The 15,991-nt window shown below is 28.5% G+C and overlaps 1 long non-coding RNA gene across 1 annotated transcript; it reads left to right on the top strand.

Annotated features, from left to right (window-relative positions):
* The first annotated feature begins 4,776 nt into the window (after positions 1-4,776).
* Positions 4,777-5,763, top strand: LOC123199928. Its single transcript, XR_006498467.1, has 2 exons — positions 4,777-4,881; positions 5,394-5,763. It is a non-coding gene; the product is annotated as an uncharacterized LOC123199928 (long non-coding RNA).
* Positions 5,764-15,991: the final 10,228 nt, after the last annotated feature.

Here is a 15,991-nt window from a genome sequence, read left to right as displayed (position 1 = left end):
TTCAACTCAAAATTTTATGCAACTGATGTTCATCTAAAACTTGAAGATTTACATTGTCTACTCGATTTTGCCCGTAATAGAATTTTCCCACCTTCCAAACATCTATGAATGCATGATAACCAGCGATCTAGACAAGTTTCGAAATCAAATAAGTTTTTAAAAAATTTCAGTTGAATCCATTTGAATCTTGACATTATAATTGTACTGATTTATTATTTAAAAAATGTACAATAAGAAACACATCCTGATTCTCTTGAAGGAGACAAAGTTTGAGATCCAGATAAATTGTATTTGCCATACATACGGACATGTCTCTTATCAGAGCAAAAGGCATGTTATCGCTACGGCATCCTGTGTTACCCAAATTCCCCTTTCCATTTTCCTGCTAACCAGACAAAACCGACAGTCGGTGCCACATTCATTTAATAAAAATATCAATATTCTCATGGAATAATATATAGTTTTAACCAACCTGGGTATTATAGTAAGTTAAGACGTCAAATCTCAAGTATAAAGTTTAAGGGTCCAGTTTCAACTAAATACTCCTGTAAATGAATTTGAATACATATACTAGTGTCTTCTATAAACTCATGTTGAAATTTGACAACTTAGCGATTGATTTTTGGGCTTCCCTAGAGTTTTACCGGCTTGGTGGTCTATCTTTATCAAAGTGGGTTCCTACAAAATAATATATTTAGAAAGATACATAAATTGGATAAAGGGAGATTTATTTATTTTTTCACTTGGTTTTGACATTGTAAAGCTCAAAGCTAGTTGAATAACGCATCATTTTAAAAATCGGATCGAATCAATTCAATTGAGATATGGGAATCAGTCTAATCTAAGTCAATTTTTTAAAATCATATTAGCCATAGGAGAGAATTGATTGATTGTTGAACCAAGCGAATCACAGTAGGTTGTCGTTCAACCATCAAGTCAATTTGGTCAAACCATTATGCTGATATTCATATGTTAACGTATAAAATTTTACAATTTTTAGGGCTCGAATCAGGTCTCAACAATTGTCGAGAGTGTGTACCATACCATGAGGCCACAATTCTACTGTTGTGATTCAAATGAGTTTGTCTAATAAGAAATTTACACTATATACCACCCTACCACAATTCTACTTGCTTGAATATTGTTCAAATATTAATTTAATCTATCATCTATTTAGCAATATGGTAAGATAGGTAAGACCCTGATCAGCCCCTATCAAGTCAAGGCTCCATCCTGATATGATAACATTATTATAAAGATTATCTATTATTTTTGTATTTGCCTAAAACAAATTTAAATTTTGAATCAAAGTTAATCCAAATCACTTCTAAATGTTAAAAATTTTCTTGACTTAATCAAAGGGTAGGTTGATTAGTTTGACTAATCAATCAATCCGATGATGTTAATATAATATATTTAAATTTAAATATATTTATTAGATAATATTAAGTGATAAATGTTTCCGACCCAACAACTCCTATAACTCCCTAATCCTAAGCTCGAGTCTCATTCAAAATTCTAAATCATTGATTCTAACATCATTAGGACATTAAAAATTTTTAGAGGGAATGGCATATGTATGGACTTAGATTACTATAATTGTGTTGTATATTATAGAGCACATGAGTGCCATCATTTGGTCTTTGAAAAATTAATCTTGACCATGCCTCTCTTTTTTCTTTTCTAATTTTCAAGCATTTAACTTTATTGGTCAAAGTTATTAAAAAAAAAAAAGGTTTGAGTAAGGTGGGTTTGACAATTTTTGTTTTTACCTTGGTAGGACTTTCTCCCATGTGCACTTTTTAAAGCAATGTAATTTGTAATTCATGGGTGTTTAGACAGTTTAATTTAGGGATAAGCAGATTTAGGTACTCTATTAAACACAAAAAAATCAAAACCAACCAATTGTTAAGAAATTGGAACTAAAACTAAAACCGACCATGACAAGAACCTGTTTGATTGATAATACTAGTTTCGATTCAATCTGACATTGTTCACCATCATTTGAAAAAAAAAAATCTTTCAATTGAGCAAAGTGTTCATTGTTCATTTCAATCCAACAAACCCCATTGATGAAAATAAAAAGAGATGTCATCACAATAATCAAATTAATTAATTTATTTTTAATTTAAAATAATCGTGATTGTTTGTTTCTATTAATGTCAATTATTTATAAATAAAATATTATTTGAAAACAAAAACCAAATATAGTGCTTTTTGTTTCACTATTTGAAAACCATTTCTAACAACCACCACGACGAAAGGCATCTCAATGTGCTTAAATTCTACAAAGCAATTCAAAAGTCTTTTGGATCTTGACTAGGTAAACTGAGCTAATAGCAACTAATCTCTAAGGGATAGTTTGATTAGTTAAAATAAGAAATCTCTTGATAAAACTTTAAAATGGTTGATTTTATATTTTATTTAATCCATATATTAGATTTCTGATTTGTTTTAGTGTTCAATAATTAATAGTACATGTGTTTGTATAATTGGATTTGTTTTATGTATATGTTTTGTTTTGATGCAAAGTTAATTGTTATTACTTATTATATTTATGTTCAATAATACATATATTTTGTTAATTGTGAAAATTGAAAAGTATACACAATATAAAATTTACTGTGTAAAACATATGTAATTACTAATTAAACATAATTTTTTTAGTTTTTACATAAAACCGGTCCAAACGGTCCAATCGACCGATCCAAACGGTTCAACTGGTCCGATCGAAACCAGTACTTAAAACGGTTTTTATCCCGGTCCGGTTTTAAAAACCTTGTGATTAAGTATTACCTTTAATTTTTATTTCAGAATATTTCAATCACATAACAACATGTCATCATTAGAAGTATAAAATAATCAGGGCTTAACTCGATATTGTCAAACTCGAACTCGAACTTGCTTTTGATTGACTAAGTGAGTTTGCTAGCTCATAGCTCATGTTTGAATAAACTATCAATAAATTCCAAAAAGTTTCAAATTTTGCACCTAAACTCTTTAAGTCTTTCCCTTTGACTTTAAACATATGAGATAATTAATAAATATATAAATTACAAAGTTTAAATACAATTTTTGCAAATTATGGGGTTTAAATAAATTTTTTGAGTTGAGCTCGATTCAATCATTCATGTCTTGATCTAAAGCTCGAGCCAAATTCTAGCTCAAGCTCCATCAAAAAACTTTTTAATTCGAGCTTAAACTTCGTTTTTATCATCAAACTGAACTCAAGTCAAATACTATTCAGCTGAGTTGAACTTAATTACATCTTTATTCATTTTCAGTATAAAAACTAATACTTATTATTAGTATGTATAATTTTACTTATTAAAAATGATAGGACCTATCATAGCACTAATATATCAGCTTGTGATTAACGATTACACATAAAAAGGTAATGACAAGACATCTTGTGATTAATAATTTTTTATTATCCCCATGGACAATATGATATTATCAAGTATCATAATATGAATATAATTATAATTGTGGTCCAAAAAGCAACATCTAAATATTTTTATGGCCAAAAGAGTTATTCTTGCCCAAGGTTTAGTGTAAACCCAAACTCACACCCGTTAATTTTTGAAAACCTAAATACTTATCTGTTTGTTAAATTTTGTTGTTATCATCAAAGGTAAAATTGTTATTTAGTAAAAATATTTTAAAAACTAAAAATTTATTACATTTTCTCCCCTAAGTTTAAAAACTAACAATTTTCCCACACAAAGTTTGAAAAATGAAGATTTTCCCCTAGAATTTTTTCAGCCACCATTGTCGTGGTCGAAGATGGTGACGACTGCATGATCTCTCTTTCAATGTCGTTCCATTCCCGACCATCAATGATCGATAAAACTGGTTGACAAAGACATGACTTTATTTCTAAATGAAGAATACGAATCGTCATTGTCTCCCAAATATAAAGGTGATGACACGTCTTGCACTTATCAGGACACTTAAGGTAATCGTCATCATCTTAGTGTAAATAGCTTTACTTGTTAATTGGACTTATCATGACACTAATACGATGACTTGTGATTAATTATTCCACATATAAAGGTAATGACATGTCTTGTGATTAATCAACTTCGCATTGTCTCCTTAGACAATATGATATTATCAAATGTCATGTTACAAATAAAATTATAATTGTGGTCCAAAATGTAACATCGAAAAATTTTTAAAGTACAAAGCACATGCTTTTGTTTTAACCTAGATTAGATTGGATTTAACTTTTAAGTACTCTTTAATCACTGGCTTAAAGGCTTCTAATCACTTTTTGTGGGCCAAAAAGTGAGCTCAATAGCTGGAAATGGGCCAGCTGGCTTTCGGCCTAAAGCTGAGAAAAGGCCACCGATTTGTAAAGGAAAAGGTCAATTCTTAAGGAAATTTTGGTAATTTCCTCTCTAATTAGGGTAAATTTTCAGAACCCAAGGTCCCTTTTTTTTGGCCAATAGACTTATTCCTAAGCTAAGGTTCAGTATAAACCCAAACTCTCACCAAGGTTTAGTATAAACCCAAATTTCCACTGGTAAAGTTTTAAAAATTTAAATATCTATATTTTTATTAAAATTTTTTGATAGGGATAAGGGTAAAAGTGTTATTTAACTAAAACTATTTAAAAAAAACTAAAATTTTCTCACATTTTTCTCATAATTTAAAAAACTAACAATTTCTCTTATCTAAATTTTGAAAATTTATCTTTTCTCCCTTAAAGTTTGCTTTTTTCTCCTTTGCTTATCTAACGATCGAGGTCGGCCAACCACCATACCAGTGCTCCCTTCCATCTCACGGAAGAAGATGAATTATTGGCTAATCAGAAGTCAGTGGACGATTCATCACCACAAATATGTGTGATGCACAGATCGGCCATACAAAGAACAGGTCTCTGAATTTTATCATCCTAGCATACAACTGATACCTTATCCTACACTACAACCTTCAACCTCCCAACATCAAGAGCAGTGGTTGAATTTTGATTTTCTAGTCTCCCCTTTTTCCTAGGGGACCTGTGCTGAAATGCATAATTTTTGGTTGTTGTGGGGCTGTGAAGTTTTAACCCAAAATCCATAACCAAAAACTCAACCGTTAATGCACGTTCCGCAAATTTCTGTGACCCCATTATTTGCCCCAAATGTGGTCACTTTTGTTCATGTTTTCTCTCCATTCTCTGAGAAACTGTCTTTTTCAACTCCAGTTTCATGATTTAAGCGTTTTATGTGCAATTAAACAATACCCTTTTGAAATTCAGCTTCTTTCAGATCTTGGTTCTTGTAAAGATGTAATCTTTTCTCTTTTTTGCTTTATGGGGTTTTGTTTTGTGGTTGTTTACTATTCTTTGCTTTTTCTGATGCCCTTCTGTATCTTACTTTTTTTTTTTTTTAATTTCTTTGCAGAGAAAAGGATCTTCTTTGTGGGATTTATCAAGCAAAAACGAATCTCTAGGGGTTTTTGTTGAAGGAATTTTGATTTTTTCATCAATGTGGTTTGGTTTGGAGAGTGCTCTGTGATTGATTGATGGGTGTTTGTGAATCGTAGCACAGGTAATCACTAACTGAGTTTGGGTTTGAATCCATATTTGATTCGAACAAACGTATAATTCGACTTAAGTTTGATATTATATACCTCTCCGATTATACTATTTACTCTATCAGTGATAATATTCATCCTTCCAATGACATTATTTATCTTTTTTGTGACACGATTTATCCTTTTAGAGATATTATTTATTCTTTCAATAATGTTCCAATGATACTATTCACCTGACTTGAAAATAACAGATTTGAGTCAAATGTGAATCAGTCTTTATTTGGGTTTAGTTTAGTTCAAATGTGTCCTTATTTTATTATAAAGAGACTTATTCAAACATCTACCCATCAATCAAATTTTTTATAACATTGAATGTGGGATTGTATAAGCTTTTCTCAAGCGAAAATTGAAAAGCTAGTGCAATTACTCTCCTACAATATCTGAATCACGTCAACTCCTATCAAGCGACATAATTCTACAATTTATCTGTACAATTATACATGTAACTCTAGCGTCCACTAATATAAATTATTGACAGTGGAAAGGCTAGGGGAAAGGCACCTCTAGCATTCAATTAGCACTCTAGCATTATAATACAACTTAATATTTACGTTACTTAGATAATATTACTACTCTGGACATAGACTCTTGGTATTTTCGATTGAACCATGTTAAAAATCGATTGTCTATTTTTAAGTGTCTCCTTGCATTGAAATCCCCCAGGCCCCAGTGATTCAATATACCTCTTGTTGGTACAAATTTCATCATCAATCACAACAATCAGTGAATCAAATACCCTATAGAGAATCCATTTTGAGTTTTCAAATGTTCCTCTCCCAACGCCATATGAATCGGCTCAATTGAATTAAGCGGCATATGATCTAGGTCAAGTACCAAGTAAAGTTTTTTGTTTCATGATAATTTTTTTATTTCCTTGGTTCACAATCTAACAATAGTGATTCATCTCTTTCTTTAGTGTTACTATTTACCAGCTCGGACAAGTCATTTTAGATTCGAATATGAGTTCAACTCAAAATTTTATGCAACTGATGTTCATCTAAAACTTGAAGATTTACATTGTCTACTCGATTTTGCCCGTAATAGAATTTTCCCACCTTCCAAACATCTATGAATGCATGATAACCAGCGATCTAGACAAGTTTCGAAATCAAATAAGTTTTTAAAAAATTTCAGTTGAATCCATTTGAATCTTGACATTATAATTGTACTGATTTATTATTTAAAAAATGTACAATAAGAAACACATCCTGATTCTCTTGAAGGAGACAAAGTTTGAGATCCAGATAAATTGTATTTGCCATACATACGGACATGTCTCTTATCAGAGCAAAAGGCATGTTATCGTTAAGGCATCCTGTGTTACCCAAATTCCCCTTTCCATTTTCCTGCTAACCAAACAAAACCGACAGTCGGTGCCACATTCATTTAATAAAAATATCAATATTCTCATGGAATAATATATAGTTTTAACCAACCTGGGTATTATAGTAAGTTAAGACGTCAAATCTCAAATATAAAGTTTTAGGGGTCCAGTTTCAACTAAATACTCCTGTAAATGAATTTGAATACATATACTAGTGTCTTCTATAAACTCATGTTGAAATTTGACAACTTAGCGATTGATTTTTGGGCTTCCCTAGAGTTTTACCGGCTTGGTGGTCTATCTTTGTCAAAGTGGGTTCCTACAAAATAATATATTTAGGAAGATACATAAATTGGATAAAGGAAGATTTATTTTTTTTCACTTGGTTTTGACATTGTAAAGCTCAAAGCTAGTTGAATAACGCAGCATTTTAAAAATCGGATCGAATCAATTCAATTGGGATATGGGAATCAGTCTAATCTAAGTCAATTTTTTAAAATCATATTAGCCATAGGAGAGAATTGATTGATTGTTGAACCAAGTGAATCACAGTAGGTTGTCGTTCAACCATCAAGTCAATTTGGTCAAACCATTATGCTGATATTCATATGTTAACGTATAAAATTTTACAATTTTTAGGGCTCGAATCAGGTCTCAACAATTGTCGAGAGTGTGTACCATACCATTAGGCCACAATTCGACTGTTGTGATTCAAATGAGTTTGTCTAATAAGAAATTTACACTATATACCACCATATCACAATTCTACTTGCTTGAATATTGTTCAAATATTAATTTAATCTATCATCTATTTAGCAATGGTAAGATAGGTAAGACCCTGATCAGCCCCTATCAAGTCAAGGCTCCATCCTGATATGATAACATTATTATAAAGATTATCTATTATTTTTGTATTTGCCTAAAACAAATTTAAATTTTGAATCAAAGTTAATCCAAAATCACTTCTAAATGTTAAAAATTTTCTTGACTTAATCAAAGGGTAGGTTGATTAGTTTGACTAATCAATCAATCCGATGATGTTAATATAATATATTTAAATTTAAATATATTTATTAGATAATATTAATTGATAAATGTTTCCGACCCAACAACTCCTACACCTCCCTAATCCTAAGCTCAAGTCTCATTCAAAATTCTAAATCAATGATTCTAACATCATTAGGACATTAAAATTTTTTAGAGGGAATGGACTTAGATTACTATAATTGTGTTGTATATTATAGAGCACATGAGTGCCATCATTTGGTCTTTGAAAAATTAATCTTGACCATGCCTCTCTTTTTTCTTTTCTAATTTTCAAGCATTTAACTTTATTGGTCAAAGTTATTAAAAAAAAAAAAGGTTTGAGTAAGGTGGGTTTGACAATTTTTGTTTTTACCTTGGTAGGACTTTCTCCCATGTGCACTTTTTAAAGCAATGTAATTTGTAATTCATGGGTGTTCAGACAGTTTAATTTAGGGATAAGCAGATTTAGGTACTCTATTAAACACAAAAAAATCAAAACCAACCAATTGTTAAGAAATTGGAACTAAAACTGAAACCGACCATGACAAGAACCTGTTTGATTGATAATACTAGTTCCGATTCAATCCGACATTGTTCACTATCATTTTAAAAAAAAAAAAAAATCTTTCAATTGAGCAAAGTGTTCATTGTTCATTTCAATCCAACAAACCCCATTGATGAAAATAAAAAGAGATATCATCACAATAATCAAATTAATTAATTTATTTTTAATTTAAAATAATCGTGATTGTTTGTTTCTATTAATGCCAATTATTTATAAATAAAATATTATTTGAAAACAAAAACCAAATATAGTGCTTTTTGTTTCACTATTTGAAAACCATTTCTAACAACCACCACGACGAAAGGCATCTCAATGTGCTTAAATTCTACGAAGCAATTCAAAAGTCTTTTGGATCTTGACTAGGTAAAATGAGCTAATAGCAACTAATCTCTAAGGGATAGTTTGATTAGTTAAAATAAGAAATCTCTTGATAAAGCTTTAAAAGGGTTTGAAATCAAGACTTATTGTGTTAAATTAAAACGAGGCTCTTGAATTATTTGGTTGATTAAATTTAGGGTTTTACATATTTAATATGATTAGTTTAGCTTTAAAAAAACAGTTTAATTCAGATGTGATTCCTCATTATAAAAATAAACAAAAGGGTATAAGTTAGAAATTCTATAAAGATATAAAAACTTGAGATTTTTATTTATTTAATATCGTCAATTCAAATCTGATTAAGAGATAATTTGACTTAACTAAGAGTTTTTTCTTATAAAAAACTAATTTGACATGAAGTCAAAAAGCACTTTTGGAACAAAAATGACTTTTAACCAAGAACATGACCATTGCAACTATTAGTGAGATCTACATGGTAATGTCCTTCGAATAATCTCTCAATCAATTGCTCCTAACAAAACTAGTTAGGGTTGGATCTTATCCATATCAGTTCAAATCGGTATATAGCTCAATTTAAGTTTAATTCAAATTACTATTTTAATTTAGTAGTTCAACTTTAGTTTAGTATAAATCCCTGTTTGATAATACTATTTCAACTGTTAATTATATTATTTATTTTATTGACGACCCTTCGACAACATTTCCATTAGAGTAATGTAAAAAACTAAAACCTAATAGGGCCACCACAAAGTTAAAGGTGAAAACTACAAAACATATGATATGTCAAAATCCTGTCATGTTGCAACAATTTAAAGGAAACTCTAGAAGGCCATACTCTTCCTCTCAAAATTTGGAATTATCTTGTATGAAATTTAATGCATCAATTTTGTCCACTTAACAGGAACTTTTGCAGTTTACAAATAGGATCTTTGTTCTTAGTCTTCTGGTTGAATAATAATCACAAGTGGGAAAGGCAAAGATTATCTTATTTTATGATTAAATATATAGTTTTATATGAGATGTCTCAACTAGAATCTTAAAAATTAGTAAAACTAGTAAAACATTAAAACTTTTAAAGTGAAAATCTAGATTCAAATCTTTGTCACGTTTATAAAACTTTAACTTACTTGGTGTAGTGGTTGTGAGTCAAATCACTGTACCCTGGGTTTATCCGTCTAATAAATATGGGCGAGATCCCTGATTATCGAAGAAAAAAAGATATATATGAAGATTAGTAACACTGAATATGAAATTTGTGATGAAAAATTATTTGAGCCAACATTTCCTAGTAAAGTGGATTTCAATTGAATCGACTTAAGCTCGAATGAGCTGAAATAATTTTTCACCCCTCATTCGTAAAACTTAACACTTTGATCACTCCTTCCAAAGACATACACCCAATAGAGGAAATTACAATATTTTTATTCTAAATTATTGATTTTGAATAAAACTGTGATACAAACAATGAATACTAATTTTATAAAAATGATGATATGTCATAATATAATAAAGTGTTATTTGTAATTTATATTTCAAAATATTTCAATAATATAATAATATATCATCATTAAGAGTGTAAAATGATTCAGGCTTAACTCGATATTGCGAAGCTCAAACACGAATTTGCTTTTGGTCAACTTCATGGGTTTGCAAACTCATAGCATATCTCACGCTAAATATGAAAAAACTCCAAAAAGTTTTAAATTTTGCACTTAAACCCCTAAATTTTTTCCTTCCAACTTTAAATATATAGAATAATTGATAAATATATAAGTTATAAGGTTTAAACACAATTTTTGCAAATTATGGTGTTTAAATATATTTTTTTAAGTTGAGCTCGATTCAATTATTTATGTCTCGAGCTCCAACTCAAGCTAAAAACTCTCTAGCTCGAGCTTGAGCTTTGTTTTTTATTATCAAATTGAACTTCAGCTAAACATTACTCAAATGAATTGAACTCAGTTACACTTTTATTCGATGTCAGTATAAAAATTAGTACTTATTATTAATGTAAATAGTTTTACTCATTAATTGGGCCTATCAAGATGCTAATACGACATCTTGTGATTAATTATTCCACATATAATCGTTAATGACATATCTTGTGATTAATCAACTTCACATTGTCTCATCATGATACAAATAAAATTATAATTGTGGTCCAAAAAGTAACATTTAAAGATTTTTGAAGTACAAAGCACATGCTTTTGTTTTAACCTAGATTAGATTGGATTTAGCTTTTAAGTACTCTGTAATCTCTGGCTTAAAGGCTTCTAATCACTTTTTGTGGGCCAAAAAGTTAGCTCCATAGCTGGAAATGGGCCTGCTAGCTTTAGATCTAAAGCTGAGACCTACATTCAAAGCCATCAATTTGTAAAAGAAAATGTCTATTCAAAGGACAGTTTGGTAATTTCATCTCTAATTTAGGATACACTTTGGGGACCCAAGGTCATTTTTAGAAATTAGTCAACCCCACTAAATTTTAGAAACTGTAATACTATATATATTTAATTTTGAGTATCAAATTGTGTAAATATGTAATATCTCATCTTATAATTAAATATTATTTTATTTTTAATTTAAAATTATTTAATCATATGATAATACATTAACTAAATATTCAATTGAGTATTCAAAATTTAATGTACATAGTTTTATTATATTATAAAAGAGTTAACTGTTAAATTTAGATAAAACTATATATGAAATAATTTAAAAATAAGAGAAAAATAAATAATTACCATCTATGAACAAAATTAATTTATTTATTAAAATATTAATTTATTTAAATATCTTTGAATTAAATTATTATAAATATTTTTATATTAATTAAAAATATGGATGTTTTATCTTAAAATATTAATAAATAAATATAAAATTGTAATAAAATTAATATTATATTAGTAAATTTTTAATAATTAAAATGATCACATCACTATAGATAATTTATTACCAGAGTATATTATTTTTTTATAAATTAAATAAAATAATATTAATAATAAAAAATAAATTATTAAAATAATATTTTAATATCACCAACTTAATTATACTTTTTGTAATTTTATTGATTTTTTATTTTTTGACTTTTTCTTTTTTGGTCACCATAAATTGACATGATGATTTAAGAAAGAAATAATAAAATTATTACATTGAAGTCAAATGTTAGGAATATTGGAAAGTGATTGACATGGAGAAGTTGGAAAAATAAAATGAAATTCTAAAAAAAAAAAAAATTACAATTAATTATTTGAAAGTTCCTTAAAGACAAAAAATTAAAGACAAAAATTGACTTGTATTACAAGAAAATATATGATATTATCAACATGATGCAACCTTTAACTTTAATAATAATTTTATAGATAGACTTCTTGCGTTGTATTTTTCCTTTGATTTCAACACCAAGATTAGCGGGTTGATGATTTTTTCCTTCTAATTTACTCATTCTTCATTTTTTTTTTCTCAAGAAAATTATCATTTTTTTAAACAGTCATCTTCTCAGTCAAATTTATAGATACGACCGAGCTCTGCTAAGGCCGATTTATTTTAGACTCGATCGAACTGAGCTCGAACTGGATTCAAAATCCAACCCTAGTACAAGGTCAAGAAAAGACGTTGGCCCTTGTAAGACTAGATCTTATCGACAAGCAACAAATAGGGAAACAAGGATAATTATTGGCCATAAGTTCCTTATGGTCTTTGAACTATTTTCCGTAATTTGAACAATTACAATTAAAATGCTATTACTCTCCTATTATATTTGATCACAATAGCGCCCATTATGTCACATATCTCTAATCTTTGTCAAATTAGTTATACATACTTTACCCTATACTAGTGTAATTTCTTAACAGTAGAAATGTTACATTTATAGTATTCCGTGTGTAGTTTAACCTTATAATATTGTCTTTCTTTCACATATTACTTAAATTATATCACTGTCATAGATGTAGATTTTTTATATCCGGTTAAATCACGTTAAAACTCGATTATCTTTCTATCTTCTTTTTGTCTCTTTGAATATGTGTAGTAAATTTTACATGAGAATATTTGTAATATTCTCGTCACTCTTTCGTGAGTATCTTATCCACGAAATTTGTAGATTAATTAAGAAGTTGGCAACAAGAAGATACAAGCAAGGAAAATTTGCTTTCATACAAAGAAAGAAAAAAGAACTGTGAATTTATTTCTATTGATATGGACAAATCATTGAGCTATATTTTATGTTGTTCTTTTGGGTGAAGATTCTAATGGCTTAAAATTTCATTTTTCTTAACCAATAAATTTCCTTCACGATATTATTTACCCAATTCTAAACCTTTCCTTTTTTCTATATTATCTCTTGAATTTACATTTTCTAAAATTGGAGAAATCTCGTCTTGCTTTGTAAGCTTGCTTTTAAAACTAAATTTTATAAAATAATATTACTTATATAAACAATAGACGGTGAGTAATAACGGGTAAAAATAAATTGATGTATTATAAAATAATCGAGTGATAAATTGTTATATTTATCTTTATCCATTAAAATATAAAAAAATAATTTTAATTGTTTTCTTATTGCACTGGGATATTGTTATTTTTGAAATATTTATTAATTACTAAAATCTCAAGAGTAGAGTTGCAAACGAATCGAGTTTGAGCTTAAAGTTGGTAAGCTCAATGAGTTCACGATTTAACTCGAGTAAAATTTTAATAAATTGACCTTAGAGGTTAGCTTCAATGGTTAAGTGAAAAATTTTCCTTGTGAAAAGTCAAGTTTGAGTAACATGATCTGTCATATGAAAAATTTGAACTAGTAAATTTTGAACCAAATAGTAAAATGAAGTGTTATAACAAAGCGAAACCCTGAATTACCGGGTGCTATGTTTGTGAGTCTAACTATTATGCTCCAGAGTTTACTTCTCCAGCGAAGTAGGACGAGATTTCCCAATTATCAAAAAAACTATATTATTTACCTGATAAAAAATATATAAATTATGAATATTATATTGAATTATCCGTTGCAGCTGTTGTGGTCCAACCACTATGTCTCAAAGATTTAATTATTTAACAAAGTCAAGTAGAATTTCCTAATTATCAAAAAAATTATTAATAAACTTCTAAAAACTGTAAATATTATATATATAATTTTAAAATCTTATTTACTTAATAAATATATAACTTATAAGAGTTTAAATACAACTGTTTAAAAATTTAAAGATTAAAATGTCATTTTTCTAATCGAGCTTGAAAAAACTACTTTTATCTTGACCTCGAGCCTAACATTACTTGGCTTGACTTGGGTCGTTTACGCCCTTACTCAAGAGATCTATATTTGTATTTAAAGTTGAAATTTTAGCGCGGCTGGATGGAGATCTAAAGGTGGTCCTGCTTTAATAATTTAGATGGAAACTTTTAATGCCATTTCTAATAACTAATTTATGGCATTAGAATTATTTTAAAATTCTTGGTGGAGATTTTTAATGTTTTTAATTTTTGTGGAGACAACATTTATACTAATTGAAAAGGAATCTAAACAATGGCGCATTTAATTGAGTTTTTAATTGTTATTATGGATGATAAAAAATTGTTAATTATATTAGCACACAAGTTCGGATAAATCCAAGCTTGAACAAAGATCAATTTGAGCTTGCGTCAATTAATTGGTGAATATTAACGTCAGAAAACAAAGATGAGTTGTCAGAAAAGAGAAATAAGAATTGCTTTAAAAAAAAAGTTGCGAAAAGAATAAAAATTGTTGACAAGACGAGTCTAACTGCAACGGCATCGGTGAGCCCTCAAACTTGATTTATTGAAGCTGAACATAAATTTGAGTTCAAGTCATATCGGTTTGAATCTACTCTACTTAGTCTAGTCAATTAGCTTTCACTTTGTAAATAAAGTTTTGAGAAGCTCCCTTGTATGTTATGACTTGAATAATCTTTTCATTGATGCGAGCTTCCGCGTACATTAGGTATTTCTTAATTAGGTCAAGTTGAACCAAATTTACTTTATTAAATTTTTTTTTAACAGAAAATAAGACCCCGTTAAGAAATTTGATCAAAACTTAAATCCTAAGCAAAAATGATGTGAATGATTAATCTAAAGAATCTTCTTCAACACTAATCTATAAAACATCCAAAACTTCTAAATCTTGGATGTTTGTATTCATTCACAAGTTTGATCCTCAATTAAATTGATTTTCATTTTTGTTTTTCAATATATTTTTTTAAAGGTTAACTTTTTATCTTTTTAATTTTTAATTGATAATTTGATATAACTATTAAAATTTTAAAAATTACTAAAATAAGCAATGTCAATGCGGGAAATAAAGGTCAACCATGATTTGAAGGATTCTTGTATGTAATATTAAGGTGAATTCGAGTCAAATTGAGTTTTAATAAGAATAATTTTAAGCTTAATTCAAATTTATAATAACTAGTTTGATATCAAATTTAATTTGCGTGATTGGTGATAAATTCATTCTTTAAGAAGAAGAAGTATCATCAAAAATGGATTGCCAAAAAAGATAAATAGTATAGGTAGATTCGAATCGAACATAGTTGAACAATGGTAACTTAAGCTCGATTAGAATCCATAAAATCTAGCTTGAGCTAACGATAAAATCACTAAAGAAGTTTATAGAAATTGTTGGGGGAAAAAAAGAAGATTTATTATAGATGATGAGAAAGAAGAGTCTTTGAAGAAAAAAAAGAAAAATCGTTGGAGAAAATGAATATATCATGACTTTTTGATGATACTCAAACTCAAGTTAGGGCTATTCCATCTCGAATTTGATTCGTTTTGAGCTAAACATCAAATTGAGATCGAATCAATTTGATTTGAATCTAACTCTTAAAAAATTTTATCGAAAAAGATAAAAAATTATAAAAGAAGATAAGAAATTGTTAAAAAAAAAAAGATTTAACAAAAGACTTTCCAACTACTCGATCAAATCGAAATAGCTCAAATTTATCTCAAGATGGGGTTAACCTCACTTAAACTCGAATCATTTAATCCAAATCCAAACAACCTTTTGTACCTCCTGCCCTATGTATAACTCTATATGATATTTGTTATTACTTTAAAAACCATTTTTCAAAAACAATAATAATCATTTTTTAATAATAATAATAATAGAGCAGTTGCCATTAAAGAAGAAATCACTTTTT

The sequence above is a fragment of the Mangifera indica genome, chromosome 17 (genome assembly GCF_011075055.1).
Source record: "Mangifera indica cultivar Alphonso chromosome 17, CATAS_Mindica_2.1, whole genome shotgun sequence".
Classification (NCBI taxonomy): Eukaryota; Viridiplantae; Streptophyta; class Magnoliopsida; order Sapindales; family Anacardiaceae; genus Mangifera; species Mangifera indica.
This window is presented reverse-complemented; position numbering and strand designations above follow the sequence as displayed.